The 7,302-nt window shown below is 29.0% G+C and overlaps 1 long non-coding RNA gene across 2 annotated transcripts; it reads left to right on the plus strand.

Moving 5' to 3' along the window:
* Positions 1–2,284: 2,284 nt before the first annotated feature.
* LOC114409398 lies at positions 2,285–5,195 on the plus strand. Of its 2 annotated transcripts, none has more exons than XR_003666071.1 (4): positions 2,285–2,391; positions 3,085–3,142; positions 3,599–3,732; positions 4,840–5,195. It is a non-coding gene; the product is annotated as an uncharacterized LOC114409398 (long non-coding RNA). The 2 variants fall into 2 exon arrangements; XR_003666070.1 differs by having other exon boundaries at positions 3,608–3,732; positions 4,840–5,127.
* Positions 5,196–7,302: the final 2,107 nt, after the last annotated feature.

Genomic DNA, 7,302 nt, shown 5'->3' on the forward strand with positions numbered 1-7,302 from the left:
TTAGACAATTTGTTGAAAAAGATGACTGCAAAAAGTTGTAAAGATAAAATAAAAAATAAATTGATAAATATATATAATAATAATTTATTTTTACCTTTTCAACCCTTTTAATTATTTCAAAAAATATTATATTTATAATAATTAATTTGTGTAATATATTATCATGATTGACCAATGCTCAATAAGACTTAAGTGTAATACTAATGATTGACCAAGATTCAATATGACCCAAATGTAGCCCTAATGATGGATTAGGATCTAATAACACCTAAGTGTATCCATGATGATTGATTATGATTCAATAAGATCCTAGTGTAACACTAATAATTGATTAAAACTTGATAAGGCTCAAGTATAATATTAATGTCTAATCAAGGTCCAATAAGGTTCAAGTGTAACACTTATAATTGAGCAAGACTCAATAAGGTTCAAGTACAACATTGATGATTAACCAATGCCCCATAAGATTAAGTTAAATATTAATGATTAATCAAGGTCTAATAAGACTTTGGTGTAGTACTAATGATTGACCAATGTCCAATATGATCCAAATGTAACCCTAATGATGGATTAGGACCTAATAAGACCTAAGTGTAACAATGATGATTGACTAAGATTCAATAAGATCCAAGTGTAACACTGATAATTGATCAAGGCCCAAATATAATACTTATAATTGACTAAGTCCTAATAAGACATAAGTATAACACTTATGATTAACCAAGACTTGATAAAACCAAAGTGCAACATTGATGATTGACCAAGGTCTAAGTGAAAGATTGACGATCGACCCAGATCCAACGAAATCTAAGTGTAGCGCTGATGATTGACCAAAATCCAATAAGTCCTAAGTGTAATAGTGAACATTGATCAAGACCCAATAAGGCTCAAGTATAACACTAATGATTGACCAATCCTAAGAGAATATAAAAAATGTCTAATTAAAAGTTTGAGGAGAATGAAATTCCCACACCTAATTTTTTTATTTTAATTTATATTATACAAGTAAATATAAATATTCAAGAGTTTAACGATGATACGATAATGTAAAATAATTTTATATTGTCATCTAATTATAAATAATCATTAGTAACACTTTGAAGATAATTTTGTAAAAGTAAACTTATAATACATGATGATTTGTGATTGGATGATAATATAAAATTATTTTATATTATAAGTGCATAGTTTTTTCTCATAGTTTTATTTTTTTTTAATTTAAGAGAAAATTTATATGTTTGCTAATAAAAGAGTGTGGTCTATTAAATTATTTCATCTTTAAGGAATTTTTTTTATCAGATAGTAGTTTATTTTCTAAATAAGATAATATGAGAATTATAATTTATTATATTGGTAATTTATTTTTAAAAACATTATTTTCCATGTTAAAATACTGTTCAAATTATATGAAAAATTTAAATATTTATAAAAAAATTATATTGTAATTTTTTATTTTTTTAGGTAAATCTACTAATATTTTTTTAGGTTAAATTATTTATTTGGTTCTTATAGTTTCATGGTTTTTACATTTTTAGTCTCTATAGTTTGAAAGTGGTTTTTTTAGTCCCTATACTTTACATTTTAATTCTCTTCTAGTCCTTGTAGTTTAAAAGTATTATTTTTAGTCCTTATAGTTTGTATTTTAATTCTCTTTTGGTTCCTATAGTTTAAAAATATTCTTTTTAGTTCTTATAATTTGTATTTTAATTCTCTTTTGGTTCTTATAGTTTAAAAGTGATATTTTTAGTCCTTATAATTTGTATTTTAATTACCTTTTAGTTCTTAATACAAAAAAATATAAAAATAATTAACTATAAATTAATTATAAATTATTAATTATTTTTTATTGCAAATTATTTTAGGATAAATTAGTTATGAATTATTTACTAATATTTTTTTAGTTAATTGTAAATAATAATATTATTCATATTTTAATGGTAAGGATTAAAAGAAAATTAAAATATAAAGTATAGAAGATACTAAAAAGATCGCTTTCAAATTACATGAACGAGTAAAAGAGAATTAAAATACAAAGGATTAAAAAAAACCATTTTTAAAATTATATGAACTAAAAGAGAATTAAAATGTAAGTTATAGAAATTTTTTAAACTTTTTTTTATTGTTATCCTATCCTATCTAATTAAATCTAATGACTATTATCAAGACTAGACTGTTACAACAATCCTCACCCTCAATTAGGAATATGTTTTTTCTCTTCCACTAATGTGAGCCGTTAGATTAAAAATGAGAACCAAGTTTTCTTAGTTCTAGGCGCCAAACCAAACCCCCCTAAATTGAAGTTGGATTTTTTCATATCCCTCGTTGAAACACTTTCCCCCTTACCATTCGTCTCCTCAATCCCTTTCTTGTTTCTCGTCACTTTGCAGCCTGGTAAGTCCCTCAATTTGGTCCTGCTTAGTACGTTTCTCGCAAAATTTTCGAAGAACAAAACCTTTTCGTTCTGACTCCTTAATTTGGTCATGCTTAGTTCGTTTTCTCATTCAAATTAGGTCCCCTTTTTTCATTTAGTTGTGAAATCAGGTTTGTCCTCCCCTATCCATGGTGTTGCTGCTAATTTTAAAGATTGTTCATGTGGGTTTAGTGAGTTTTGGTTGTGGTTATGGCTATTGGGGTTAGTATCATTTGGATTTCTAATCTCTGGGTTCAGTTTTTTAGGGAAATAAGGGGGAAATTGGAGGAGAAAATTAGATAGGGAATAGGGATAATATTCCGACAAGCCCACACCAGTTACGCTTACGCTCTGTTAGCCCACAAAAGAGCACTAGTCACACTTACGCCTATTATTCTTTCACCCTGAACAACTCTTCCATTTACAAACACCAGGTTCTTTGGCTTTTTCTTTTTCCATTGAATATAATTTTTAACTTTAAATTTGTGATTGAATTCGATCTTTAACTCTGAATTTTTTTTTTTATTGACTTTAATGGTAGATGACACAAAAAGCTTTACTCTGAATTACAAAATTTGCAATTGAATTCCATGTATTTCCCCCTTTTTGTTCACTTATCTAATTACTGCTTTGTTCTGTTATTTTGTTGCTGACCCCTGATGATGACTTGATAGAGTGTTTTATCTCACAAACAACCATAATGGAATTTCACCACCAGGTCCTATCAAGCTGGTAACTTCAGCAACTCATTCATGCCAAACAAAGTGGTCTTGCTTTGGGATTTTAAATGTTCACATATTTAATTCAATTTTGGTTTGATAACTTAGTCCGTTAACTACATTGTTGCATATTGGATATAGCTCTGAATTGAGCATGCTTTGGTGTTTTGCCTAAAATCATAAAGAAACTAAAATATAATGTCATTTGCTAATTGAAGTTTTAATTGAAGGATTTGTTCGTAGTTGATTTGATTTCTTGCAGTGAAGGATTAATTGAAGTTTAATTAAGTAGTGTTCGGATAATTTGAACATAGGACTCGGTGAGTTTGATTTCTGTTTGCCTTTAAATGTTGTCTCTTTTGGAAAAATATGCTAGATTGATGTGCATATCGTTTATGAAGTTATATTCATTTTGACCAATAATAAAATACATGTTGAGTTATATTCATTTTAAACAATAATTACATAGCTCTCACAGGAGCTCAAGGTGGGTCTGAAACGGTGTTGGTGGCTTGAGAGCTTAGGAAGCAGTGCAGTCAGAAAGCATTCTATGGACTGAAATTTATTGGCAGTGAATCCAATGGCCTTGTTGTCTGGATCAAGGTGCAAAGCAATTTCAATAGTTTATTTCTAGCTGTAATTTTTTTTTTATTTCATGAAGAGCTTTGGATTATTTGTGAAGAAACTGTGCTTCATCATGTTGATTAATTGGACTTATATTTAGAGTGTTTTGAACCAAAAGGGTAAAATCTTCTAATTAAGATAAACTCTAAGGTTTAACAAGCTTAGCACAATGGGTTTGGGAAAAGTTAAGAGTGGGATGGTTAAAACTTCAAGAAAGCTTAGAATTGAAATGGTTAGTGGTTGCTGCCAAATTTTGACAGCAGATAGGCTTTCTTGCAGAAGTTCGTGTGTTAAGGTCTGGAAGAGTTAGTCTTTGATATTTTAGGGGACTTTAGATCTGGAAGTCCTCTTTGCAGCCTCACTGGTCCCATAATTTTTCAAGTTTTATAGAATATTTGCTGAATATTCTTGTCAGTTAGGTTTCAATGCGTGTTATGCAGATTATTTTTTGGCACAACTGCTGTTTTGGCTTAAATGGATGAGGTGTGACTTAAACTAATAAAGAGAAATGCTTACTCTAGTCCTAAGTAACAGTGGGAGCCTCAAACTTATATTTTCCAGCTTGAACAAGTAATTGAAGCAAGCTAAAGGTTGAGTAACTTGAGACACCAAAAACTATGAAGGTTGTTGAACTTCATAGTGTGTCTGTCTTGTCTTTCTATTTCCCATAGCAGCAGATGAATTTGAGCTTGCTCTTTTAATAGGCCTAAATGTCTTCTAATTAGTTTGAGTGTAAGTTGTTCATTAGATGAATCAAGATGTTTAGTTGAAAATGAAAGTGAAGAAAACATCATCAAATATGGTGATTGTCATAAATTTAAATTTCTATTTATTTTGAGGAGTGGTCCATGCAGATTTTTAATAGTTATAAGTAGGAAAATGAGTTTTCTTAGCTTGGGTACACTCGTATGGGATGAGACTCATGTATGCCCACATGAGTGAGATTTATGTGCATGTCTAACTTGCATTACCCATTCAAGTATTCCTTTTTTTCACAGCATCCCTATTTTTCTGATGGCATTATATATGATCGAAATTCCTATTCTATATATTTCCACTATTTTGATTCCATTTCATTTATATTAGAGATCTATTCAGCCTCTTTGGATGCCCGTCGGAACCTGCAACGTGTCTCCCGTCTCATGTCTTAAAGATTTATGTTCTTTTTGGAGCAATCTTTAAAGATTTATGTCCACTAATTTATTATTACAAGTATCTTCTTTGATCTTAGTTGCATGTATTTAGTTACAATTCTTGAGCATTCTCTTCTTTCACTTTACATCATAGCATTTTTTTAATAACAATTCTAAGTAGAAAGCATTTTAAGGATTTATCATGTTTGAATTGATGGTATTTTATCCTTTTGTTTCCTTATGTTTGGTTGCTATACGGGGGAGTTATAAGGCATTTGCTATATTTATGAAGTTTAAGATAGTTAATTAGAAGGATGAAGGACAAGGTATTTATAAATCATGGCTGGAACAATAAGGTATCTTATATTATATTGTTTATAATAATTGGGTAATAAAAGAATGGTTAAACATAATATACTTGTTTCGAGGCGTAACTTTCTCATGCACATCATACAAGTGTTTCGAGACTTTGTTTTCACAATAACTAACCAATTATGATCTTTGGTATCTTTAACATAATATACTTGTTGAGCTTGACTGACGAAGACATATGGCTCATTAGTCCTTAGTTTACGATTACTATTAATAAGAAAGAATTCATATTTATCTATCTGGTTTCCTTTTTTGGAGGACACATCCACCAATCACATTTAAACAAAACAACATTGTTTCCACCAGAGTAACTCAATCCAATAATATCTATTAAGACACCAAAGTAATCTAAATTACTTGTATTTCCATCACCTTTAACTAAAACTCCACTATTTTGTGATTTCAAATGCATATCATGATCCTTTATATTAAACCTCCAACCATTTATAAGATAACTCGTGTATCGGAAAACACATGTATCAATTCCACAAGTTAAGTTAAACAATGATTTGTTCATACTTTCTCTCCCATGTTTTTTCAAAAGTGTTGCACTATGTTGAAAAAAAATATAAGTGGTCATATTCTTAAATTACATAATAATAATAATAATAATAACAATAATAGATAATATTATTATTATAACTAAAAGGGAATGAGGCACTTCGTGTCTCTCTACATTTTTAAAATAATAATAAAATAAAAAGAAAGAAAAATAAGAAGTTAAAAAAATATATATATGAAAAAAGAATTAATAGTGGGTAGTTATAAATGATAGAATAGATATAGAAATGTAGACATCAAAAGGTGGTTACACAAAATGATATCCCCTTTATATATTATTATAGATTATAGATTATAGATAATGAACATATATAAAATCATACTTACATGATTTTTAAACCATTGCAAAAATTCCTTTTCTTGTCTTTATTCCATATTTTGAAAATTTGTTTTCTCTAATTCTTTTTTTGTGTAGTATAGTCATTTGGACACATATAATAAATATGATGAATTACATATAATTAGAATAAATGTAAATATATAATTTAATAAAATTACTTAATAAATGGTGATACTTCATGACAATTTTGAAGAACATAAATTTTTACTTGCACACATTCTACTAAACCCAACTCAATGTACTTTTTCCCGAGCAATGGTTTGCCAACTTGTGAAAAAAAATTCAACTTTGAATTTTTCAGTTGATCTAAATCACCTTCATAAATTCTTCTAAGTCTATTCAATCTTGTCTCAACTCCATGTAAGTACCTAGAACATAAATGCAAACATTCTTGTGCAATATATCCTTCAGCAATAGATCCTTCTAGACGACCTTATTTTTGACATAACAATCCTTGTCTCATCTACTATGTGAATGGACAAATGGACCATTATGTCAACAAAAAAAAGGAGGAAATATTTTTCTCTAACTTGCATAAGTTTACAACTATTGTTCTTTGTAGCAAGTCCAAGTTCTCCAAACTCAATGTCTTAGAGCACAATTCTCTAAAAAAGAAACTAAATTCAATTAATGTCTCACAAACTTCCTAAAACACCACATATTGCAAGCGGGAGATAACGATGCAAAAACACATGGGAATCATGACATTTCATCCGAGATATTTCTCCCTCTTGGACATCTATGCATCGAAAAATATTGGATGAATAACCATTAAGAATCTTTAAATCAACTAAAAATTGGCAAAATGTGCGTTTTTACTGAGATGGCATAGTGTAACATGCATTTTGGAATGTATATTTACCTTCTTCAATCATGGTTGCATGAAGCTTAGGTCAAATACCCAAACACTCTAAGTCAAAATGAGACTTTATATTATTTTTTGTCTTCCCTTCAAGATTCATAGTGTTCATATTATGTTGTCACACATTTTTTACAATATGCATGGCATCTAAATTATGTTGTAACTTTAGAGATTTCCAATAAGGTAATTCAAAGAAAATACTTTTTTTATTCCAATTCCAAGGCAATTGAATCTTTTCTCCCCTCTTTCTCTCTTTTTCATATTTACCAAACTTCACCTCA

Source organism: Glycine soja, chromosome 4 (genome assembly GCF_004193775.1).
Source record: "Glycine soja cultivar W05 chromosome 4, ASM419377v2, whole genome shotgun sequence".
In the NCBI taxonomy this organism is placed as follows: Eukaryota; Viridiplantae; Streptophyta; class Magnoliopsida; order Fabales; family Fabaceae; genus Glycine; species Glycine soja.